Source organism: Tamandua tetradactyla, chromosome 23 (assembly GCF_023851605.1).
Source record: "Tamandua tetradactyla isolate mTamTet1 chromosome 23, mTamTet1.pri, whole genome shotgun sequence".
Lineage (NCBI taxonomy): Eukaryota > Metazoa > Chordata > Mammalia > Pilosa > Myrmecophagidae > Tamandua > Tamandua tetradactyla.
This window is the reverse complement of record NC_135349.1, coordinates 29,391,547-29,419,305: the sequence shown is the minus strand read 5'-3', so window position 1 is coordinate 29,419,305 and position 27,759 is coordinate 29,391,547. Positions and strand designations below refer to the sequence as shown.

At 37.5% G+C, this 27,759-nt stretch overlaps 1 long non-coding RNA gene and 1 pseudogene across 1 annotated transcript in view; both read left to right on the top strand.

Moving 5' to 3' along the window:
- LOC143667187 (uncharacterized) overlaps window positions 1-25,693 on the top strand; it is a 35,710-nt gene extending 10,017 nt beyond the window's left edge. The window contains exons 3-4 of the long non-coding RNA XR_013167937.1: window positions 25,061-25,195; window positions 25,586-25,693. This is a non-coding gene — a long non-coding RNA (uncharacterized LOC143667187). The remainder of the gene's footprint in view (window positions 1-25,060; window positions 25,196-25,585) is intronic.
- Window positions 25,694-26,187: 494 nt separating this feature from the next.
- On the top strand, window positions 26,188-27,095 carry LOC143666742 (olfactory receptor 5L1-like; annotated as a pseudogene).
- The last annotated feature ends 664 nt before the right edge of the window (window positions 27,096-27,759 follow it).

Sequence of the window (27,759 nt, the reverse complement as noted above, 5' to 3'; positions counted from 1 at the left end):
TAATGAGCAATCTGAGGAATACATCAGGGAAAAATCTATGTACAATAACAAATAAAATAATTAAATATATAGGAATAATTTAATGAAGGATGTAAAGAACCTATATTCATAAAATTATAAAGCATTGCTATAGGGTGAAAAGAAGACCTAGATAAAGGGAACGACATTGTGTGCTCATAGACAGGAAGGCTAAATATTGCAAAGACATCAATTCTAGCCAAGTTAATTTACAGCTTCAACACGATCCTAATCAAAATTCCAGCAGCCCATTTTGAAAAACTGGAAAAATTCATTAACAAATTTTTTTTCTGAAGGATAAGGGACCCCAAATAGTGAAAAACAATTTGAGAAAGAACATCATTGTAGAACTCTCACTTCCTGTCTTTAAAGCATATTACAAAGCAACATCAGTAAAAATAACATAATGGGAAAAATTGAGAATTCAGAAATAGACCCTCATATCGATGGTCACTTGATTTTTCACAAAGCAGCCAAGTTCACACAATTGAGTCAGATCAGCCTTTTCAACAAATGGTGCTGGGAAAACTGGATATCCATACCCAAAATAATGAAAGATGACTTTTATTTCACAACCTATACAAAAATTAACTCAAAAATGAATCAAAGACATATATATAATTCCAGAATTATAAACCTCCCAAAAGAAATTGTAGGGAAGCACCTTCAAGACCTTTTGAGAAGAGGTGGTCTCTTAGAACTAAGATCCAAAGCATGAATGATGAAAGAAAAATAAATAAAAGGGACTTCACTGAAGTGGAAGAAATTTATCATGAGTGTGAAATGGCAACTTAGTCATTGCGAGAAAATACTTGAAAACCACATATCTGATAAGAGTTTACTATCCAGGGAATATGAAGTGATACTATAGCTCAAAGTTAAAAAAGTCAGGAAACCCAATTAAAATGTAAACAAAGGCTTAAATGTCATTTTTCCCCAACAAGATGTGCAAAAGGATTAAAAACACATGAAAAGATACTCAGCTTCACTATTAGGCAAATGCAAATCAAAATCACGAGTTATCGCTTTCTCCGCCAGCCCGCCGCACAGCGCCCACGCCCCGCAGCAGCCAACCCGCCCGCCCTACTTCTCCCCTCTCCTCCCCCTCCTGCTCCGGCCGCTCTCCAACCACCATGGCGCCCTCTTCCCCCGCCTTCACCGGCTCCTCCACCACCAGCCTCTACAGCCTTGCCGCCCTCACCTTTCCTCCTCCAGAACAGCTACTGGGGGAGTGGAGATAATACAGAGCAGCTCCCGGAGCCATGAGGGAAATCAAAGGGATGGCGTGTCCACGACTTCTCACTCAGCGTCAAGCCCCCGGCCGGCGGGTGAGACAATGAGGAGAGACAGAGAGACGCAGACAAATCCGCGCTGGTGAGAAACACAGATCCAAGACACGTAGCAGTTGTAAGCACAGACCTTTACTGGAGTTAAGCTTGCATTCTCTGTTACAGGTTCCGCGCGGGACTGAATATCCCGCGGGGGAGCGACCTCTATGCGGCCGTCAGGCACGGCTCCCTGTGGGTCATCTCCGCCCACCCCGTCCGGGTAACCTCTTATATACTGTGCCCAAACCCAATAGGTTAGTGCCACGTATACAGAGGTGATTGGAAGATAGGGTTGGTGGGCGTGTGCGTCATTTGCAAAAGCAGGATGTGAGCGCCATCTTGGCTCACTCGATGGGCGGGGGGAACTCTAGAGCAGGCTGCAGCGTGTCCACTAGGCCAAACCCGGAAAGCGGCTCTCTACATCTCCCCCTTTTTGTTTTATAAGAGGCATGGTCCGTAGACCGTATTCTTGTACCCAGTGTCTCTATTGATGATGGTGCTCCCGTGGGCCTGAGTGGCTCACAACATAGTTTGGTGCTTTGGGGAGTCTGGACTAGGCTCGCGTCATCACACGACGGAGCCTCTGGCACCGACCAGAATGCTCACCTCATATAGAGACCGGAGAGTCCGTGAACTGGATACCACGTGACTCCTCCCTGCAGTGCTTCGCCTCGCAACTGGGTCAAGCGGGGATTATGAGAGCGACAGCCAGGGCATAGGAAACGCTGCGGAGGCCTCGGTGCAATGGCTAGAGCCAAGCCCAGTCTGGCCAGGACTGCGGCCGCAGCTCCACCGTCGAGGCGGCTAGGCGCGCAAAATTAACAGCCTCTGGTGCCTAGCTAAACACGGGTAGTGGCCAGGGAGCCTGCAACAAACCTTGCTGACAAGAGCTTTGCCCCAGGTGATTCAGACGGGCTATCTATCGAGGAGGGACGCACACCCACATTTGACTGGGAAGACATAGCTAACATGGTAGAAACACGTAGTTGCTGCTGTGTCTGGAACAAGCGTTCTAACAAACATTTAACAGTGACTAAGCCCACTAATAGTCCCACTGCCATGAGAATCCAAGTAGTCAAATTGGGCCAAGAGAACCATGAGGTGACTCGGTTCCACAGACTTTGTACAGTCTCGCCCAGTTTGGAAAGGTCGAAGGCAACGGGGGTTATTAAAACTGGTCCCCCTTCTAAACAATCGAAGGGTGACCGGCGCTTTCGTTGCTATCTCGTCAGTCGCCGCCGTCATCAGCAGAGTTGGAGGCCTGATCTGATGGTTCAGGTTGAAGGCTTGTTGGTTTTTTAGGCAACAGCTCCGTGGCCTCCTCGGGCGATGTCACGGTTCTCACCAGTCTTTCCGGAACCCACACTGGTTGACGTCCTGGCTCCTGGGGAAAAACACAAACAGAGCCTCTGGCCCAGCTGAGCACTGGGTCAGGGCCTTGCCATTGTCCTGACAGGACATCCTTCCAACGGACTAGACCTCTATGTGGAGGACTCGGAGTGGTGTGCTGAAGAGCAGGTGTCATTCCTTGTGAGTTTTCATTTAGAAAATTATATGTAAATAAGGCTACAGACAGTTGAGCCTTCGGGGACAGGCCGTGGCCTATTCCCCCTTTCTGTTTTTTGAGCAAGTCTTTAAGAGACCTGTGTGCTCTTTCAATGATTCCTTGCCCTTGAGGGTTGTAGGGGATACCATGTTTTAATTGCACTTCCATATTTGCACAAAATCTTTGGAAGGCTTTGCTGGTGTAAGCAGGTCCGTTATCTGTTTTTAATATTTTCGGCTTACCCCAAGCTGCCCAAGCGGCAAGGCAGTGTGCAATTACTTGGTGGACTCTTTCTCCTGATTCGGCAGAGGCAAATAAAACTTGAGAACAAGTATCCACTGACACATGCAGGTATTTAACTTTACCATACTCTGAGTGATGGGTGACATCCATTTGCCAAATGTCTCCCGGGATGAGACCTTTAGGGTTAACTCCAACTGAAGGGACTACCCTCTGTTCTGCACAATTATTGCAGGCTCTGACTATATCTCTGGCAGCTGCACGCGGTATGTGAAACTGTCTGACTAAGGTGCTTGCATTGACATGAAATTTAGTATGAAACTCTTGGGCCTGTTGACACGGTGTCAGCGCAGGGAAGATATGTGGCTGTCGAGTGGCCACATCCACTATGTGATTTCCCTGTGCCATGGGGCCTGGCAGGCCTGTGTGCGCTCTAATGTGAGTTATGTAGAAAGGATGTTGTCTGGCACATATTGTCTCTTGAAGTTTGATAAAGAATGGTCTTACTGAGGAGGAATATTTTATAATGCCCACCGTCTCTAAAATATTTACAGAATTTACGACATAAATCGAATCAGATATAATATTTAGGGGATCGGTAATTTCTTTCAGGACTGTAATAATGACCTGTAATTCTACCCATTGAGGTCTCTGTGGTTGGAAGAACACAGTTTTAGGAGAACCTCCTTCTACGCAATATGCTCCTGAACCGGAGCTGGAACCGTCCGTGTACACGGTGAGGGCGTTCACTAGTGGCTTAGATGAAGTTACCTTAGGAAAGATTACTGGGTGACGGGTGACGAATTGTAAGAGGGGATCTTTTGGGTATTGGTTATCAATTTCTCCCGAAAAGGTACATCGGAGGATGGCCCACTGATCTATACATCCAGTAAGTATCTCAAGTTGCTGAGAAGAGTAAGGTACTCTGAGGTACTTAGGCTGTTGGCCAAAATGCTGTATGGCCTTCTTGATGGCCTCCAATGCCAACTCTGCAATTGCTGTAGGAAAATGCTCTAAACTTTTCTTAGGGGAAATTCCAGGGTGGACCCAGAGTAATGGTCCCTGTTGCCATAGCACTGCCGTGGGCTGTAGTTTTGTTGGCAGTAAGCAGGCTTCGAATGGCTTTTGGGGGTCTATTCTTTTTAAAGCAGCACTACTGAGCGCCTGTTCTACCTGACGTAGTGCTTGCCTCACCTCTGGGGTGAGACACCGGGGCGAGTGTAGGTCTGAATCTCCTTTTAGCAAATCAAACAAAGGTGTTAATTTGGCATTGGTGATCTTTAAGTACGGACGAACCCAATTGATATCTCCCATAAGCTTTTGCAGATCATTAAGGGTATGTATGTCATCTACTCTGAGAGACACTTTTTGGGGGGAAACATGCTGAGGCATGATTTTTGCCCCCAGGAAGGTGGTAATCTCTGTCATCTGGATTTTTTCAGGGGCCACTTCCAGGTTGGCTTCTCTAAGACTAAGGACTAAATGTGATAAAGCTGTTTTAAGAAGATCTGTGTCTTTATGGGCTAAGAGAATGTCATCCATATAATGGATGATTTTCACTTGGGGGAACTGCTGCCGAGTGCTAGCTAGCTTTGTAGCAACATACAGCTGGCACATGGTAGGACTATTAGTCATGCCCTGGGGCAGGACCGTCCACTCGAAGCGTTGACAGGGCTCCTCTTGGTTAAGAGAGGGCACAGTAAAAGCAAATTTTGGAGTATCTTCAGGGTGAAGTGGGATGGAAAAGAAGCAATCCTTAAGATCTAGGATGATAATGGGCCAGTGTTCTGGCAAAGCTGAGAGGAGGGGTAACCCCATTTGAACAGGTCCTAAAGGCTCCATACAGTTATTGATGGTTCTTAAATCATGTAACAGTCTCCATTTACCTGATTTCTTTTTTATGACAAATACGGGTGTGTTCCAAGGCGATGTGGAGGGAATGATATGGCTCTCTTTTAGCTGTATAAACACTAGAGTATGCAATGCTGACAGCTTTTCTTTTGGTAAGGGCCACTGAGGCACCCACACTGGGGTACTGGTCTTCCACTTTAGTTTTATAGGTGTGGGTGGGAGTCTCCCCTCAGTGGCCCCTAGGAAAAACCCAGGCCTCGTCTGTCAGAATTGGAGACAGCTTGTATAGGCCTTGCGCGCCCGTGCAATGAGGCTCCTAAGCCTTTGCCGGGGACATATCCCATTCCTTTTAACAAGCGCTTAGAAGTTGGAGAGCAGCCACTGTAATTACCTGATTCGGCCACCAGAGGGAGCCCGTGGTGAGGGTTTTTGGCGAGATCACCAAAACCATTCACCGGAGGCCACCGCGCCCCTGCAGCAGGCGCTGGCGGAGCGGAAGGCTGCGTGGGTGAGACAGGGGGCCTCCCCCAATCGATCAGCGGAGGCGCGTCTGCACCCTCAGTCTCATTACTATCTGACTCCGAGTCAGAGTCGTCCGAACTAACGTCTGACTCTGGCGGCTTGCCTTTACGGGAGCCGTCCGCAGACGAAACTGACTGAGTTTCTTGGAGCGCGTGCCGTGCCTGCAGCAGGGCGGAAGACGGACTTAGGCCTGCAGCATTCTCCGCCTTAGGGCAAGCACGGACGGTTTCCCAGATAGGGAGCAGGATCGGGTCCATACAAAGGCCCGTCCGGCGCGCCCGTTCTATGTCATTACCAAGTTTTAACCAAGAAGGCAGACTAAGGCTCCCGGAGTGGGCGAACCAAGGTGCAAAAGCAGCAACATCTTCAAGGAACCGCAGGAGGGAACTCTTCCTAACCGAGATACCCCACTGCTTCAAAAGGGTCTTTAAAGGAGCTAACAAAGGTGAACTTCCTGACTGCCCCATGCTTGCAGTCGGCACTGTACTTTAACCAATCGGGGAGCTCTCCCGATTCACTGGGGCTACCTGAACGCCCACAGCCCTTAACTCTCACGTAATAAGAAGCACTCACCTTCCCACGGTGATCAGGCGTGGAAAGTCCGCCGCGAACTCAGGATGCGCGTCCTCACCAGCTCGGGGAAAGGCAGCAGAAGGGTTCCCCGTACGGGCCACCACTTGTCCGCGACTTCTCGCTCAGCGTCAAGCCCCCGGCCGGCGGGTGAGACAATGAGGAGAGACAGAGAGACGCAGACAAATCCGCGCTGGTGAGAAACACAGATCCAAGACACGTAGCAGTTGTAAGCACAGACCTTTACTGGAGTTAAGCTTGCATTCTCTGTTACAGGTTCCGCGCGGGACTGAATATCCCGCGGGGGAGCGACCTCTATGCGGCCGTCAGGCACGGCTCCCTGTGGGTCGTCTCCGCCCACCCCGTCTGGGTAACCTCTTATATACTGTGCCCAAACCCAATAGGTTAGTGCCACGTATACAGAGGTGATTGGAAGATAGGGTTGGTGGGCGTGTGCGTCATTTGCAAAAGCAGGATGTGAGCGCCATCTTGGCTCACTCGATGGGCGGGGGGAACTCTAGAGCAGGCTGCAGCGTGTCCACTAGGCCAAACCCGGAAAGCGGCTCTCTACAATGGCGTACCCCATCCTGGAACAGCTGACTATCTGGGAGAACCAGCTCCGGTGAGATCACCAAGGGGCACGGGCTTTCCTGGGTGGGACGGCAAGCGACCGGAGTCCCTCCCTTCCACCTTCCCAGGCCAGCTGGTAGAATTGGACAGGCGGTCCCCTTAGGCCGCGGCGGCTGGTGCCCCCACCACACGTAGCCCCCCGGAACAACTGAGATAGTTGGGTCAGAAATCCCCAGACTGCGGAGAACAGTGACAGGGGGATCCCTTCCAAACACGTGACTCCCCCGTCAGCTGGGAATAGTGCACTCTCCCGGGCTGCGACAGCTGGTGCCCTCCCGCCACGCTTGGTGCCCCGGGCCGACTAGCTAATTCGGCCGGATGCTCTCCCATGCTGTGGCGGGCGGCGACCCTCCCCGCATTCGGAACCCCAGGCCGGCTGGCATTCTTCCAAGATGCTTCGGCTGCCGAACCTCCCCTATGGTGAGAATTTTCCAGAGTTAAAGGACCCACAGCAACTTTAACAGGTGTAACCCGTAGACAAACGTGTGCCACGAGCGCCACCTACTGGGCAGGATAAGAAAAACAGAACCCAGAGACTGCACAGAAAAATCTTTCAACCTGTGGGGTCGAACACCCAGGGAAATCTGACTAAATGCCCAGACACCAGCAGAAGATAACGGATCACGCTCAGAAAATTGAACATATGGCTCAGTCAAACGAAGAAACCAATAGTTCAAATGAGATACAGGAGCTGAAACAACTAATGCTGAATATACGAACAGAAATGGAAAACCTCTTCAAAAACGAAATCGATAAATTGAGGGAGGACATGAAGAAGACATGGGCTGAACATAAAGAAGAAATAGAAAAACTGAAAAAACAAATCACAGAACTTATGGAAGTGAAAGATAAAGTAGAAAAGATGGAAAAAACAATGGATACCTACAACGACAGATTTAAAGAAACAGAAGATAGAATTAGTGATTTGGAGGATGAAATATCTGAATTCCAAAAAGAAACAGAAACTATCCGGAAAAGAATGGAAAAATTTGAACAAGGTATCAGGGAACTCAAGGACAATGTGAACCGTACAAATATACGTGTAGTGGGTATCCCAGAAGGAGAAGAGAAGGGAAAAGGAGGAGAAAAACTAATGGAAGAAATTATCACTGAAAATTTCCCAACTCTTATGAAAGACCTAAAATTACAGATCCAAGAAGTGCAGCGCACCCCAAAGAGATTAGACACAAATAGGTGTTCCCCAAGACACTTACTAGTTAGAATGTCAGAGGTCAAAGAGAAAGAGAGGATCTTGAAAGCAGCAAGAGAAAAGCAATCCATCACATACAAGGGAAACCCAATAAGACTATGTGTAGATTTCTCAGCAGAAACCATGGAAGCTAGAAGACAGTGGGATGATGTATTTAAATTACTAAAAGAGAAAAACTGCCAGCCAAGACTCCTATATCCAGCAAAATTGTCCTTCAAAAATGAGGGAGAAATTAAAACATTCTCAGACAAAAAGTCACTAAGAGAATTTGTGACCAAGAGACCAGCTCTCCAAGAAATACTAAAGGAAGCACTAGAGTCAGAACCGAAAAGACAGAAGAGAGAGACATGGAGAAAAGTGTAGAAAGAAGGAAAGTCAGATATGATATATATAATACAAAAGGCAAAATGGTAGAGGAAAATATTATCCAAACAGTAATAACTCTAAATGTCAATGGACTGAATTCCCCAATTAAAAGACATAGATTGGCAGAATGGATTAAAAAACAGGATCCTTCTATATGCTGTCTACAGGAAACACATCTTAGACCCAAAGATAAATATAGGTTGAAAGTGAAAGGTTGGGAAAAGATATTTCATGCAAATAACAACCAGAAAAGAGCAGGAGTGGCTATATTAATATCCAACAAGTTAGACTTCAAATGTAAAACAGTTAAAAGAGACAAAGAAGGACACTATATACTATTAAAAGGAACAATTAAGCAAGAAGACATAACAATCATAAATATTTACGCACCGAACCAGAATGCCCCAAAATATGTGAGGAATACACTGCAAACACTGAAAAGGGAAATAGACACACATACCATAATAGTTGGAGACTTCAATTCACCACTCTCATCAATGGACAGAACATCTACACAGAGGATCAATAAAAAATAGAGAACCTGAATATTACTATAAATGAGCTTGACTTAACAGACATTTATAGGACATTACATCCCACAACAGCAGGATACACCTTTTTTTCAAGTGCTCATGGATCATTCTCAAAGATAGACCATATGCTGGGTCACAAAGCAAGTCTTAACAAATTTAAAAATATTGAAATCATACACAACACTTTCTCGGATCATAAAGGAATGAAGTTGGAAATCAATAATAGGCGGAGTGCCAGAAAATTCATAAATACATGGAGGCTCAACAACACACTCTTAAACAACAAGTGGGTCAAAGAAGAAATTGCAAGAGAAATTAGTAAATACCTAGAGGCAAATGAAAATGAAGACACAACATATCAAAACTTATGGGACGCAGCAAAGGCAGTGCTAAGAGGGAAATTTATTGCCCTAAAGGCCTTTATCAGAATAGAAGAAAAGGCAAAAATGCAGGAATTAACTGTCCACTTGGAAGAACTGGAGAAAGAACAGCAAACTAATCCCAAAGCAAGCAAAAGGAAAGAAATAACAAAGATTAGAGCAGAAATAAATGAAATTGAAAACATGAAAACAATAGAGAAAATCAATAAGACCAGAAGTTGGTTCTATGAGAAAATCAACAAGATTGATGGGCCCTTAGCAAGACTGACAAAAAGAAGAAGAGAGGATGCAAATAAATAAGATTAGAAATGAAAGAGGAGACATAACTACTGACCTCATAGAAATAAAGGAGGTAATAACAGGATACTATGAACAACTTTACGCTAATAAATACAACAATTTAGATGAAATGGACAGGTTCCTGGAAAGACATGAACAACCAACTTTGACTCAGGAAGACATAGATGACCTCAACAAACCAATCACAAGTAAAGAGATTGAATTAGTTATTCAAAAGCTTCCTAAAAAGAAAAGTCCAGGACCAGACGGCTTCACATGTGAATTCTACCAAACATTCCAGAAAGAATTAGTACCTACTCTCCTCAAACTGTTCAACATAATCGAAGTGGAGGGAAAACTACCTAATTCATTCTATGAAGCCAACATCAACCTCATACCAAAACCAGGCAAAGATATTACAAAAAAAGAAAACTACAGACCAATCTCTCTAATGAACACAGATGCAAAAATTCTCAATAAAATTCTAGCAAATCGTATCCAACACCACATTAAAAGAATTATACATCATGACCAAGTAGGATTCATCCCAGGTATGCAAGGATGGTTCAACATAAGAAAATCAATTAATGTAATACACCATATCAACAAATCAAAGCAGAAAAATCACATGATCATCTCAATTGATGCAGAGAAGGCATTTGACAAGATTCAACATCCTTTCCTGCTGAAAACACTTCAAAAGATAGGAATACAAGGGAACTTCCTTAAAATGATAGAGGGAATATATGAAAAACCCACAGCTAATATCATCCTCAATGGGGAAAAATTGAAAACTTTCCCCCTAAGATCAGGAACAAGACAAGGATGTCCACTATCACCACTATTATTCAACATTGTGTTGGAAGTTCTAGCCAGAGCAATTAGGCAAGAAAAAGAAATACAAGGCATCAAAATAGGAAAGGAAGAAGTAAAACTATCATTGTTTGCAGACGATATGATACTATATGTAGAAAACCCAGAAAAATCCACAACAAAATTACTAGAGCTAATAAATGAGTACAGCAAAGTAGCAGGTTACAAGATCAACATTCAAAAATCTGTAGCTTTTCTATACACTAGTAATGAAAAAGCTGAGGGGGAAATCAAGAAACAAATCCCATTTACAATCACAACTAAAAGAATAAAATACCTAGGAATAAATTTAACCAAAGAGACAAAAAACCTATATAAAGAAAACTACAAAAAACTGTTAAAAGAAATCACAGAAGACCTAAATAGATGGAAGGGCATACCGTGTTCATGGATTGGAAGACTAAATATAGTCAAGATGTCAATCCTACCTAAATTGATTTACAGATTCAATGCAATACCAATCAAAATCCCAACAACTTATTTTTCAGAAATAGAAAAACCAATAAGCAAATTTATCTGGAAGGCCACGGTGCCCCGAATTGCTAAAAACATCTTGAGGGAAAAAAACGAAGCTGGAGGTCTCGCGCTGCCTGACTTTAAGGCATATTATGAAGCCACAGTGGTCAAAACAGCATGGTATTGGCATAAAAATAGATATATCAACCAATGGAATCGAATAGAGTGCTCAGATATAGACCCTCTCATCTATGGACATTTGATCTTTGATAAGGCAGTCAAGCCAACTCACCTGGGACAGAGCAGTCTCTTCAATAAATGGTGCCTAGAGAACTGGATATCCATATGCAAAAGAATGAAAGAAGACCCATCTCTCACACCCTATACAAAAGTTAACTCAAAATGGATCAAAGATCTAAACATTAGGTCTAAGGCCATAAAACAGAGGAAAATGTTGGGAGATATCTTATGGATCTTACAACTGGAGGTGGTTTTATGGACCTTAAACCTAAAGCAAGAACACTGAAGAAGGAAATAAATAAATGGGAGCTCCTCAAAATTAAACACTTTTGTGCATCAAAGAACTTCATCAAGAAAGTAGAAAGACAGCCTACACAATGGGAGACAATATTTGGAAATGACATATCAGATAAAGGTCTAGTATCCAGAATTTATAAAGAGATTGTTCAACTCAACAACAAAAAGACAGCCAACCCAATTACAAAATGGGAAAAAGACTTAAACAGACACCTACCAGAAGAAGAAATACGGATGGCCAAGAGGCACATGAAGAGATGCTCAATGTCCCTGGCCATTAGAGAAATGCAAATCAAAACCACAATGAGATATCATCTCACACCCACCAGAATGGCCATTATCAACAAAACAGAAAATGACAAGTGCTGGAGAGGATGCGGAGAAAGAGGCACACTTATCCACTGTTGGTGGGAATGTCAAAGGGTGCAACCACTGTGGAAGGCAGTTTGGCGGTTCCTCAAAAAGCTGAATATAGAATTGCCATACGACCCAGCAATACCATTGCTAGGTATCTACTCAAAGGACTTAAGGGCAAAGACACAAACGGACATTTGCACACCAATGTTTATAGCAGTGTTATTTACAATTGCAAAGAGATGGAAACAGCCAAAATCTCCATCAACAGACGAGTGGCTAAACAAACTGTGGTATATACATACGATGGAATATTATGCAGCTTTAAGACAAGATAAACTTATGAACCATGTAATAACATGGATGGACCTAGAGAATATTATGCTGAGTGAATCCAGCCAAAAACTAAAGGACAAATACTGTATGGTCCCACTGATGTGAACGGACATTCGAGAATAAACTTGAAATATGTCATTGGTAACAGAGTTCAGCAGGAGTTAGAAACAGGGTAAGACAATGGGTAATTGAAGCTGAAGGGATACAGACTGTGCAACAGGACTAGATACAAAAACTCAAAAATGGACAGCACAATAATACCTAATTGTAAAGTAATCATGTTAAAATACTGAATGAAGCTGCATCTGAGCTATAGGGTTTTTTTTGTTTTTGTTTGCTTGTTGGTTTGTTTGTTGTTGTTGTTTTTTACTATTATTACTACTTTTATTTCTTTTCTTTATATTAACATTTTATATCTTTTTCTGTTGTGTTGCTAGTTCCTCTAAACCGATGCAAATGTACTAAGAAACAATGATCATGCATCTATGTGATGATGTTAAGAATTACTGAGTGCATATGTAGAATGGTATGATTTCTAAATGTGTTAATTTCTTATTTTTTTTTCTTTCCATTAATAAAAAAATTAAATAAAAATAAATAAAAAAAATCACGAGTTATCATTTCACATTTTATAGAATGGCTGCTATTAAAAATAAAAAAAAGGAAAACTACAAGTGTTGGAGAGGATGTGGAGAAATGGGAATCTTTATTTACTTTTTGTGGAAATGTAGAATAGTACTGCCACTGTGAAAGACAGTTTGGTGGTTCCTCAGAAAGCTAAGTATAAAACTGCAATTTGATCCAGCAATCCGGCTACTACGTATATAGTCAGAAGAACTGCAAGCATGTTTGCAAACAGACATTTTCGCACCAATGATCATAGCAACACTAGTCACAATTGCTAAAAAGTGGGAACAATCCATGTCCATCACCCAATGAACAGATAAAGAAAATGTGATATATTCATATCATGGAATATTATTCAGCTGTAAGAAGAAATGAATTCTCAATGTATGTGACAACATAGATGAATCTCGAGGGTATTATGTTGAGTGAAGCCAGACATGCAAAAATATTGTATGACTTCACTTATATGAATTAAATATAATTTCAACCTCATTGAGTTAATATCTGGAATATACATCACCAAAAGATAGAATAATGACAGAGATTGTGGAGCTGATGCTTACTATGTGAAAAATGTGTAATAAGATTGATTATAAATGTTTGGAAATGGAAAAAAGCAATGGTATCACATTATAGTGAGTGTAATGAACAGTGGTGGTATGTGTGTGTAAATGTGATTGAAAGGGAAAATTTAAGGTCATGCATGTCAACAGATGGAAAGTGAGAGGATGAAACATGGAAATGTATAACATAATGAACTATTCTGTGGATGATACACATGATGATAAGTAAAAATAATAAAAATTTCTTCCATGAATTAGAATGACTGCATGATACTGTTACAGGGTGTTAATAATATGATTGTATATATATAAAATAAAACAAAGCAAACTATGGACTGTACTGAATACTAATATATGAATATTCTTTCATAAATTGCAAGATAAAAATACTAACTGAAAGAAACAAGAAACAAAGTACAATGTATTGTTTGACTTCATTTAGATAAATGTATAGAGAAGGAAAAAAATTGCTAGTTCTGACAGAAACATATTAGTGATATGTAGGCTTAGAGAATAAAGCGGGATTGAGATGTGCTTGCTTAGGGCTTTTGGGAGTAATGAAAATGTTAACAATTTATTAAGGTGATGAATGCACAACCTGTGAATATGCTAGAAGCCATTAATTGTAAAATAAATTAAAGCATTTCTTCAATTTAGGTTGTCTACAAAATTATAGACTCTATTGACTATCATTGTCAACACAAGTCAACAGCATACATTTTTTGAATCAATGAAATGTACATAAATGAAAGCAAGACCAGCATATTTCATAAAGTGACAAGAAAATGTAAAAAACCTAATATATAAAAATAGACACAATTTAAGTACCAGAAGCGAGTTAGTCAAAAAACTATATTGCTAAAATATAAATGTTTATCAAAGACATCGTTCATTGAAAAGGAAGCAAAAGAAGTATTGTAAAAAATGGAGATAATGAACAAAATAGGGTTTACATCAAAAATAAATTCTAAGGAAATAATTTATGTGTCATTATACATGAACAAAAATTGTTACATAAATTAAGAATGTAAAGGAATAAATTACAGATATTTGTTGTTGGAATAAATTAATGAGCAGTGATGAATTAGTGAAAAGTTGTTAAACATTTTTATCTCTAAAACAGAAGTTGAACTTTATTATAATTGAATAATTGGACAATATGTAAAATTTTCTTGTATAAGCTTGAATAACAAAGAAAATTAAAGCTGCAAGCCCATATTTGTAGAGGAATGTTTTAAAGGAAATTTTAGCAGCTTATCTGATGTAAATTTATGAGATGTCAGGAAATTAAGAATCATTATGAATTCTTAAGTTTACAAGTTATCTCTATTAAAATTTAATAGATAAAACAAGACTTTAATTAGCGATTTATTAATTTTAAATAGCAAACCTGGAGATAATGATTTTAATTATACTGAATTTAAACAAAGAAGCAATAATTGCTAAATCTTGTTGAAACATCACAGAATGGCAGCAATTTCTAATTGTTAGTAAATAGTGACAAGACATACTACAGTATGCAGATATTTATTCTGAGAATTCATAAAACTTCAGGTATTACAAAATCGCAAGAAGAGATTCTTGATTCTGTGAAGATTAAATGACAGAGGAATTAACAGAAATGTAAGGAAAGAGTGAAAACTGAAAGCTGCAAGTAAAATAGAAAATGACAAAAATATATATATGTAACATATACATACACACACATAACATTAGTCTGAAAGACCATGAAAAGACTACCAAAATTTTATTTTTTTAATATTCCAGAGTATTTCTATTTTCTTTAATATTTAAACCCAATTTCCAAATTTTCATCAATGTTCATACACAGTTTTTTTCTACAACTGAATTATATCAAAATATTTTTCTTTGCTCTAAGAAAAGGTGTTTGAAGTACTATTTTCCCTTTTTAGTGTTTATCACTGAGGTGAGGCCAAAGTAGTTATGAAATACCAATGATCATTTTCATAACAAATGCATAGTATAATAAAAATTTTGCAAAAATGTAATTATTCTGATGATTATGGTCATTTTTATAAGCACCCCATTAAATTCTTTACATTCATCATCTGACTTAATTTTTACATTAACTATAAGGACCTAGATTTATTATTATTCTTATACAGTTAAACTTTCAGTGACTTACCAAGGGAAAATCTGCTTAGAAGCTGGCACATCTAGAATCTAACACAGGAATGTATTTCTTCTCTACAGAATAATGGAATCACCTCTGAAAGTGCTTTCCATAATAAAATTCTCTGAAATCGAAAAGTGTCTGAAGATTTCTATTATGCAGTTTGAAAGATGACACCACATTTTTCGTATTGGTTGCCCTTACAAACACATATAATCTAGACCACAGGTGTGGCATATATTTCATGGCTTCCAATTACTATGCAAATTTCTAAAAACATATCTTTGGAAATTTTCCAGATTGTGCACGGTTAAGTACAGGATAGCTAATCAAAAGTAATTAGAGAACACTAATGTATTTAGGGAAAGACCATATAAATACCCAAACAGGAAAATAAATAAAGTAAAGCTAATATTGAATGTTCAGCATCACTGTCATTTCAGTTGCCTCGAGCCCTCTCTCTTCTGTATGACTCTAATGAGAGCATTTTTCAATTCATTGTTCCTAAGACTATGAATGAGTGGATTCAACATAGAGGTCACCATAGCATAAAATACAGAGGCCACTTGATCCTTTCCCAAGGAGTAGGACTTTTTTGGTTTTAAATAGGTAAAAACCATTGAGCTGTAAAAGATGGTGACTCCCAGGAAGTGAGAAGCACAAGTGGAGAAGGCTTTGTGCTTTCCTGAAATGGAATGAATTTTCAGGATAGTAGATAGAATGGACCCATAGGATACAGTGATTGTGATAAGAGACACCATTAAGGTGGAGTCAGCCACCATGAGTATAAAGATTTCAGTATCACCAGTGTCAGAGCAGGACAGGACTAAAATTGGGATTGTATCACAGAAAAAGTGGTGAATTACATGGGATTTGCAGAAATGCAAACTATTCATACAAAGAACAACAACCAACGTGTCAGTAAAGCCAATCACATAGGACCCAGTGATGAGGGCACAGCAGAGTCTCATGGACATGACAACTGGGTAATGAAGAGGGTTGTAGATGGCTACCTAGTGGTCATAGGCCATTGAATAAACAAGAAAAACTTCAGTGAGACCCAGGAAGACAAAAAAAATATATCTGGGTGAAACAGCCAGTGAATGAAATAATCTTGTGTATTTGCCAAATATCCATTAGTTATAAATCATCATTTGGATATTATATAATAGAAATTCAAATATATTTCATAATTACAATGAACTTGACATGTAAAGTTAGTAACACATTTAACCCATCTATAAGTATTTTACAGTATGTGTCACTATTATCTCAAATTTGCATGAGAAAAAGGGCAGAAAGGTTTTAAATGCATTTTCAGAGTCAGATGTATTCATTGTCGAGTTTATGATTTTACCAAAACATGTGGAGTTTAGAGAGCATGCTTATAACACCAACACCATAAACCTGTTTAAATTTAATTTTAGAAAAGCCAAGAAAATGTCAGTTATGTAATGATAGAAAAACTGTTTTTGAACCATTTACTTTTATTTTGTATCCAGAATTATTTATTATTTGTGACTAATCATAAATTTCAACCTTAGAGAACTTCACTTGAATGAGTTAAAATTATGGACCATGCAAAATGTTAATTTCTGGAAGGTTAGTTGTTTTCCTAAATTGAACATTATAAATGAAATTTATTCCAAAATTATATTTCCAACATATGAACTTTGCTTGCTGATTTGAATTCCATCAATTCTATATTTCTATTTCTACAAATCCTGGAATTATTTAGGTGAAGTCTACATGATATGTATATGTATATGTAAATGTATATTCTTCCAATAATGCCCCCCTTTTATTTGATCTGAATAAATCCCTTTAATATTGAGAATGATACTTACCATTTGGAAAAGGTGGTGCAAGTTTCTTTCAACAGCATCTGTCTAGAAATTTGTTACCCTCATGTTTTTCACTAATAAATCATGTAAACCATATAAGGACCCCAAATTTCCTTAGTCAAAATATTTGTTTTCTTTCAGACAAGTTATTTTTAATTCTTCATTCGTGCAGTTTTGATGTATTCTGAAGTAAAATAAATCAACCTAAAATTTTGTATTCAGTCCTGGTCAAATGGAAAGTTCTCCCAGAAATGATATCCAACAATCATTATAAGGAGCTTCTGTGAACCCTGTCAAGGCAGAATATACCCCTTGCCTTTAACCCTGGTAATGCCACAGTACTTCATATATTAAGGATTGCTGATATTGCAACATTTGGCCATCTCTGGAACCTGTTTCCAAGGAAGGTTGCTTGGCATGTTTCCAAGGACAAAAGTTCAAAAACAATACATCCATGTTAGGTTTTTAACACAGAGTTACCTTCCCCTTAGAAGCCCCATAATTTTGAGCATGATTTTTTGGTATTCCTTTGTGATGCTCTAGTCTTTTTAAATTGTTACAGAGAAGGAATTTCTAGAGAAATATTTTACTACTCAGTGAGAGAAAGTCCATATTGTTAACCACCAGAAGTAGAATAGCACATTTTTCATGATGATTTTTTTATAGTCAAAAGTATAACACTACCTTAGGAGTAAACATTCCTTACACAAAAATTAGAATGAAACGAAATTCAAAGTAAAAAATAAAAATCATTCATAAATGTTATTAACCCTTAAATATATTTTCTTCCAATGACTTTCCTGGCTGCATTTAATATTTATTTTTATATATAATTATGTATTTGCATAATTTTATCATGCTGTATTTTCAGTATTTTTTTTGAATCTTAACACTAAATAATTATAATGCACCTTGATCTAAGTTAAATTAGCTTTTTGTAAAACTCACAGTTGCATGTATTTTGCATTGGGTGGTGGCCCCATCACTCACTTCCCTCTTGGCATGTGCAGCTACTGATGAATGGGTGTTTTTGAGGCACCACATGGAAAACATGGTGCAGTCTCTTTATTCCGGTTTGGCAGAGTCACCTAATTAATCTACACAGCAGATGTATTTTTGTATGTAAATTTCTACAAAATTTTAGTATACTTGGCTTTTATTTTCTTAAAAGAAAATTGAGAGGAGAAAGTAAAAATAGTTGCTGAGAATTGTAATTTTTAATTTATTAAAAATGTGGCTAAAGCTCATTTTCTCTAAGTATATTTAGTTCATGTTTGTCATGAGGTTTTCATTGATTAGCATCAATGAAATCAACTTTCATATAGATTTAGAAATAACTCAAAGAAAAACTGTTTACACTCTAGAAATTTTAGGTCTCAGCAACAGTTTCTTGGGAATAGAAGAAAAAGAATGGGCCTGACCTGAGAGTTTTAAGCAATATATTTTTCCCTGCATTTGTGATTTTTTAAAAAAAAGTTTTATGAGGGAAAATATGCAAGTATCTAAATAAAAGTCACATGAAATGAATGGAATAAGACTTCAGTAGGAATAAAATAAACAGAACCTGTTCCAAATAAAATTTCAGAGCATGGAAAAAGTGATAAAGGAATAAAGAAGAGAGAAGAAATGACAGACAAAAAGAAATTAGATAATACATTTCCTGAATTGAAAGATAATACATATATTTATTAATCCATATACTGGAATCATATGAGAGAAAATAAACCATGATATTAACTCTGCACATTGTTTATGAGTTGAATAATAGACAGCAGAAACATTAAAATCTACCAATATCAAGGAAATAAAGGGAGTTTTTCTCAACTAAAGGTGATTTGAGCACCCACAACTCAAGGGGTTATTTGACAAAGTCTGGAGACGTTTTTTATTGCCTTGACTGAATGGAGAGCTGCTGTTGGCCTCTAATGAGTACAGGTCAAGGATATTGTTGAATATGATACAATACAGGAAGAGTTCCCTATGACAAAGTATTTCTAGCCCAATGGTTATAAGATTGAGAAACTCAGAAATAGGTCACTAAGAAAGAATTTTTAAATGGTGAAGATTGTCTATAAAACATCATCTTTTGCCTTGCCCTTAAATCCTTGGATATCTGCACAGATAGGATCATTGAGAGTCCAGATCTCTGCATGAGGCTCCAGATGTTACTGGTGGAACATCTGGACCCAGGGATCTTCTTACCACAAGTGGTAGTCTCGTTAGAAATCTTCATTATAAAGAATCTGACAGAGGATTCTTGATATATAGAATTTACAGCACTAAGGCAAGGAGAGACCCTGGATTTGAGTTGGTCACCCTGATATTCTGAGTTTTTCTGGGCACAGAGTTACCAGAATTAGCACTGGCAACTGCCATTTGAACTCCAGGTAAATAGGGAAGTAATTGAAAATATAAGTATGCTGTAGGTAATATTTGGGATATACCTATACCAAAAAAATATTTCTCTGAAACTTAAATTTAATTGAGTGCCATATTTTATCTGAAGGCCTTTTCTGGAAAACTGATTTCAGGAATCTCATCATTATTTCTGCATTAAGAACTCTTTCTCATAAATGTGTTTAGAGTGTGGTGCCAACTTAATATCTCATCCAAATTGTTAAGGGTAATGCAGGTGAATGCCGAGAAGATTGTGGGGCCAAGAAAACCTATGTAACATTTTGAAAGTTTAATACTTTCTTACCATGCCTGATCCTGAATGGGGGAATTTCTCTCACTTCCATTCCCCTATTTTTCAGCATGACATAGCTCTTTAGAACCATTCTGTGACACTAAACACTTTCATTTGACTAATTTCCACAGTTTCATATTTGAAAACATGCCTTATAAGTTGTCAAAAGAATTAACAACATTAAACGTTTGAAAATGCAATCTTCACAAAATGAAAATGTAAATATCTCATTCTGTAGTGCACCTGGCATAGTGAGATGGGTACATGCCTGGGACTAGGTAGGTAGATCACCTAATATCTTTATGCCATTGGGAAAGTTGTAGTAGGTGGGAGGTATCTGAGTTGTAGTAGATAGGGTGATTATCTAATAACTTGATGTCATTGAGAAAGTCATGGCTAGTTTGGGCTTCCATTTCTTCACCTGTAGAATATAGCAGTTTGAGAGATATTCTTTTTTAAAAATCATAAATCAGTGCCAACATTGATGTCTGACTTAATTGACAAAAAAAGAGGAATGAAGAGAAAGTGCCAAACTGCTGTTTAAAGTCTGGATTTAAGCAATGTAAAATGGCTATTGTTTATTCATAATTACAATATATGTGCATATCAATATTATGTAAAAATTATTGTAAATACACAAGTTACATTAGATGCTTCCACTTGTCATTAGTTTTTGTAAGACAGATGTAAGTAGTTCTTTCATTTTCTTCCCAGAACTACTGAAGTTCAGTGAGACTGCAATATCTTGCATGAGGATTTTATTACATGTTAACATACAAATTGCTTGATTAAATCATTACTACACACTGAATTCTTTAAAATCACATTTCAGAACATGAATATTAAGTTTTATAATTCTTGAGAAAATAAATTAAATAGTAATTCTATTTCTGAAATTTTAGATAATCCTGTCTTGGATACTTAACATATCAGCATTATAACAGAGGTATATTTTGCTTCACCTTAGACTCTACACAGGGCTAGTTAACCATGCTTCATGCACCCATCACAATTCTTAATATTTTACTTTAAAGAATGATTTTCAATTGCAGCAATAGGAAATATGTTTCTGGCAGAAAGAAATGCAATGCTGAAGCCACATTTTCCTTCTTGGGCATCTCAGATTACCCTGAACAAAGGGTTCCCCTCTTTTTGGTATTTCTGGCCAAATACAGTGCTACCTTTGTAAGGAATTTTGTAATGGACATGATCTTCAAAATTAAACTATAACTACAAATCCTCATGTACTTTTTCCTCAGCCATCTCTCATTTCTAGCTTTCCTGCTTTTCTCCATCACTGCTCCAAAGATGCTGATGATGCTACTTTATAAGAAAGATCCATGTCCTTTTTTAGGATGTGTTTTACATTTCCCTTTCTTTAGTACACTTATGATGATGAAATCCTTTGTATTAGCTCCGATGGTTTATGACCACTTTGGGGCTATTTGAAACTCTGTTCTATGGAGTTGCCATGTCTGAGAAATTCTGTGCAAGGCTGGTAGAGGAACCATATACATGGGGAGTAGCATGATTCTTGATACTTACATGTTCTGCTTTCAAATTATGTTTTAATAGTTTCAACACAATCACTTTTTCTGTGTTTTCTTCTCACTGCTCTTTCCCCTATTCCATTAACTCAACCAGGTGATGCTTTTTGCTTTTGCCATCTTTAATGACATGAGCATACTACTCACCTTTCTCCCCTTTAAAATTTTCATCATTGTCTATCTTGAAGATAATTCTCTAGAGGGCAACACAAAGCCTTTTCCACCTGTGCCTAACACCTGTCTCCCATCTCCATCTTCCATAGCACAGTTTTATTCCTATGCTCTGTAGGATACTCCAAAATCTGAAACTTAAATGGCCTCTGTAGTTGATTATACCATATTTGTTCCCCTTATTTGCAGGCTGAGAAATAGGCATGTCCATGACACAATCAATAGAAATAGTGCACAGAAATTATTTTTCATTGAATGTGTATGTAGGCAAACATTTTCATCAGTTATTGCATAACATCTCTGACTTTTTTTTAAAACTCTGTACCACAACTTCATTCTTAAATATCTCTTAGATATTCACAAGGAGAAAACATTTTATAATGGAAATAACCTAAGTTTTTGGTCAAAAGATTATACTTGCTTCTGTTTGTATAAGTCAGACAAAGTTGTGTGATCTTGGCCTCAGTTGTTATATAAATACTGGGTAGAACTTACTGTATAAGGTGACTGTTCCACAAAAGAAAATGTAGACACTATATATATTATATGTGTTCAGTAAGTGCTAGTTCTCTCATACTTTCTTTCCTTGTGCCTAGAAAGTTGTTGGTGATAGGAAACAATCAAATTACTATTGTAACAATAGTAAAATACATGAGAGTTAAGAGAGTGCTTATATTCAAATCTTTAATAAAATCCAGTTGTGTTAGTGTGACAAACAAAAGTTACAATTTTACAAAGTATAATATATTGACTATCGTAATAGTTTTGGTGAAGAGAATGAGTTTAAATTCACATATGAATATTGGAGGAATTGCTTCATAATTGACATATGGCCTTCAAGAATTGGCAAGATGTCAAAAGAAGCAGGAGCATGAGAAAGAAGTCTTAGGCAAGGGCAAAGGGCTGAAACAATATTCAGGAAGTGAGGTTGTTTAATTAAGAAAATGGTTGATAGATATTTTTGAGTTACTGTTTTATGCCATATACATGTAAAGTATCCTGTTAGGTGCTTGAAAGTATGGAAACTTAAATTAGATATAACTACTATTATAAATTATTTAAATAAAGAGTTTCATTGTGGAGGACTCCAAGTAATACAAGAGGTTTAGAAATAATAGATTGGTTTTCACAATGTTGAGAACAGAAACAGAGATGATGTGTTCATGACCTGTTTTATACTGTGTTCATGTCCTGTGTAAATATGTATGAATCCACTATGGCAGCTTCAGCAAGAGGATAGCCTTGATCATCTTTTTATTTAAGACCCTCTGGACAGTGTTCATGAAAAAACTGAATGATAAAATCATAAATATTAATGGGTAATTTCACTCTTTGGATTACAACATTGTTACAAATGAACTCTAAAGTCTAAATACAGTAAATATTTATTACAAAGCCTTCATTTTACTAGGTATCTAATTTTATAGCATCATATTTTATAACATTTATGTCTTCATATAAACTTTCCAAGTTATTTGTTGAAGCAATTTAACTTTGTTGCTTATTTTTAATTTTACTCTTACAAAAATAGTCATTTTTACAAAATGTTTTTGACTTAATTAGAAATGTCATTAAGAAAGAAAGATATCCAACTTCCTTGAGTCAATGGTGAAAAGTAGCTTAAAATTATTTTAATCTTGATTGGACTCCATAATGAATAACTGTTTTGAGTTAGGAAATGCTTCTACTTCTTCTTTAAGTTGGCAAAGGATAATTACATTTTTGTGAAAGTAGAGATGAAATCATCTTGATTAGTATTCTGAGGAAATGGAGAGCCATATGGTTTAAATGCTTCAACCAGTGGTTTAAAATTAGTTGATGACATCAAAAAGACATCAATTTGGGGCTTTGATCTCATATGCAAAAACACTTTTTTCAATATTCTTCCATTTTCTAACTTTGCTTTCAAATTACCTGTGGTAGTTCCCATAGCTATTTCATAGCACATGACTTATATCAGTATTTTTCATCATAAGTTTAAATTGAAAAAATAAAGCTCATATCCTTCAGTATATACCATAGCTATCTGATATCCATCATGATTCATTTGAAATAGATGTCATTACATTTTATTTCAATTCTTTTTATTTCTGAATGCATATTTATATTCCACTTTCTGTTCAGAACTATATCCCTTACTAATCACACTAGTATATTCCTTTGTAACAAAACAAAACTATGTAAATTTCCTTTTCTTTCCTATGGTAATATATCTGTATGTGATATTTGTCTACATTGAGTTATTCAAACTACTATTCAAACACTTAAATATATTACGAATTTTTGGTTAAATTTCCAGAGAAAGATCATTGGAAGTGCATCTATTAAAAATATTGGCAGGGCTATTTTATTTGTTCTTTATTTCAAATAGTCACATTATCCAGGGACAAATTCCTTTTTTGCTAGAATGATACAGGTTTCCACATCATTAAAGTTGATTACATTGAAGATTTGAAAAGAATAACATTGTCATTTTTAATAATATGGCCACTCAAATTTTTTCACATAATCCACATAATATGTCAAAATGGTTATAGTTATTCACCATCTTTGCATATTTCAATAATTAATTAAATTTGATTATGCCCTTTATCTTTTTCATTGAAGGGAAATTTAGCAATCTCCTATTCTTCAATAGAATTTTTATGGAGTAATTTAGAAGACTTCATTATTTTGGTTTCTGAGTAGATTATATAAAAAAGGCTCTGATGTGACTTATTAAATGATAATTTGGAAACTTGTTAAAATCTTAAATACTTTGAATCTTCTATAAAATATATAATCTGATTTTTGCCTTCAAATAGGATGCAGAAATCTAGAAAGAGATTTGCTCCCACTCCTATAGCACATAGAGTTAGATATTCTGAAAAATCATGAATTTTCAGGAACCCACCAGATAACTGAGAATATAGGGCAATCAGCCAGCTCAAACATTATACAAGTAATAGCATCTCTTCTTGGAAAGAGAGAAGAATCTGGAGAGAGATCCTGTCTGAGGTGGAGGTGCAAATGGAAGAACCAAAGCTTAGGTTGAATTTGATATTTTGAATTTCTGACAAACTGCAGAGTATCTTAGAATAACAACTCCAAGTTTGGGAACACACTTTGACTTAAAAGTAGTATATATGAGACCAAAAGTTCATAGAGATTGTTTGCTTCTTATACCCTCTGTAGAGTTATCTTTAGTTTTAACTTTTAACTTTTTTGATTCCATGGAGAATAATAGTTGTTGAGAGAACTTAGTATACCCAGTTCCTAGGGGACTAATTAAGGTATAATATCTTAGTTCTAATCTGTATACATCCTGACATCTTCAGGACTTGAAAGGACAGGTATGTCCATCAGGTCTGTTAGCTAGAACTAGACTCAAGTAACTTGGAAATAAATATATTTATAAGCAAAATTATCTTTAAATTATGTCTAATTCAATGCTTCTAATTAGATAATTTTTAACAGAACTCATATTATGGCAAGGAATATTTCTTTTGGCATTAAGAGACGGTCAATGAGAAGTTGGCACAATTTCATCTGAACAACAAAATGATGGATAACATCTACTAGCATGAGAAAGAATACAGACTAAACAAAATGGTATATATTTTCCTTCTTTTTTCCCTCTTTCCTCCTTCCCCTTTCCTCCTACCCCAATTTCCTTCATAGAATATAGTAAAAATGACCATGGAGATGCTTCTTACATGTCATATTAATTCTGAAGGTTGAGTTCATGTGCTCATGAGTTGATCATAGGGAGTCAAGGACTTGGGTCCTATCACTGCTTGAGAAATGAAATGTATTCTTTTGAAATTTCTATTGTGTTTACTACAATTTGGTTTTCTACTATTGCCCTAGAAAAATTGGAAGAATAGTTTTTAAGTTCATATTACTCGTTTTTTCTCTGGGGTAAGCAAATAATCCATGTTTTTTATTAAGTAGATGAGAAAATCTAACTTCAGAATCATTCTCTGTTTCTATTTCTTGCAGTTTAGTCCAAGATATGGAAAAAAATTCTGGGTTGCGTGATTTATAGTCTACCCTCTCTTCAATTTGCATTGCACACATGTGAAGTTAAGTGTGTACTCCTCCTACAGTCTGTGATCTCAGATTCTCCAACAGCAAGGTTGCAAAGAAGCTTACCTGGGTAAACTTTTGTTAGTGATAGAATGAATGAAAAAAGATAAATTATATAGTATCATAATAGTTATAATTGTACAGAGCTTATTAAGTTTTTCAGAGAATGGGGTGTGTTAATTTTCATGGGGTGTTAAGCATGTCATTGGATCACTTCAAGCCCAACAGACCATCTCACCTCACAGAACTTCCTGATTCTATTGTGGTAATATGTGGAGTGGCCAATATGGCTTCTCTGTATGCTAAATTTATTTTTGATCAATGGACTCCAATGTGATAGCTCACAACTGGAGTAAACTAAAAATTTTATTTTTCATATAACTTATATAAACAGGGTTTGATATCAATTCTCCATATCTCTTAAGTTAGTGTAAGATAACTTTTCTTCCATTAGTATGTTCCTAGGAGATAGACAAAAATATTGTGTGGTTTCTTCAACATGCAATATAGTGAAAATGGAGACGGGAAACTGCAGCACTATTTCAGGATTCATTCTCCTGGGATTATCAGACCTCCCTGAGCTAAGTGACTTTGTCTTCCTCGTGTTCCTTCTCACCTATGGACTCAACAGTGATGGGCAACCTGGGCATGAACACAATCATCCAAGCCAGCTCTCAACTTCAAACCCCCATGTACTTTTTCCTTAGCCACTTGTCCCTTGTGGCTTTCTGCTACTCCACCATCATTGTGCCTAAGATGTTGGCCAATATCATAAGCCACTTCTTCCCTGGCATGCATCATGCAATTATTTTTGTTTTGTGCATGTGTGGTCACTGAGGTCATCCTGCTGACTATGATGGCCTATTACTGTTTCTGGCTATTTGTTGCCCAGTGCTGTACATGGTTATAAGGTTGCAGAAGCTCTGTTTTGGACTGGTGTCAGCCTGCCCTCTCTGTGGAGCAGTGTGTTCTCTGATTCACATTTGTTTAGCACTTGAGATCCCACCCTATAGATCAAATGTGACTAACCACTTCTGTGACTTACCCCCTCTTTTATCTCTTGCCTGCTCTGATGTATCTATGAATGAAGTATTCTTATTTATTGTGGACACTTTCTATGAGAGCATCACCATATGATCATCTTCACCTTCTATATATTTACTCTCATCACCATCCTGAGGAAGTGCTCTGCAGAGGGAAGGCACAAAGCTTTTTCTACCTGTGCCCTCCATTTCACAGCCATAGTTATTTTCCATGGAATAATCCTTCTCCTTCATTGGAGGCCTAGCTCTGACTACAGGCTGAAAACTGATAAAGTGGCCACAGTATTCTATACAGCAGTGATTCTCACGCTGAAACCCCTGATCTATATGGCCTGCTGAACAAGGATGTGAAAGTGGTTCTCAGGAAACTGGTGAGGTAGAAATTGCTTTCTGCAGGGCACATTTCTTAGTTGCACTTAGGGTTTCAAAACAAGGCTTTAAGTAGTAGCTTGTGTTTTAATAATGAAGATAAAATGGCAAAATGGGAAGGACATTAAAATTTAGAGGACCCTATATAACTCTTTGGTGACTCCTTGTCTTGAGATTCTTCTTACAATCCCCTTTATTGGTCAGCACAAAGTAAAAATATGTCTGTAACCTTTATTTTTCTTCCCTCATCCATAAGTGTTATAAGTGGCTTTATGGATGGTAATGTTATACTTCAAGGTTTTGATTTCAAGTAACACGAATATATCTCTAACAAATTCACAAAAAGAGATTCCTTTCTATAATCCTAAATGTATCTAACTAGTTATTTTGAATTGACTTCATTTTTCTTTCAGGAAGTATCCCATGTGCTTATTTATATTGGTGGGTGTTATTTTTAGCTATTTTTGCTGGTTATTATTCTTTACTGTTTTTTCCAATTTAAGGTTTATAATTTTGAAAATTTTTAAAAGTTCTTATCTTTAAATGGAGATAACAATAATAGCCTACTTATAACATAAATTTGTAATGAAATTTATTTAAATTATCTGAAATTTCTGATGCTATTTTAAAATATAAAAATCAATTATAAGATATAAGTGCACTAGATGCTGTTAT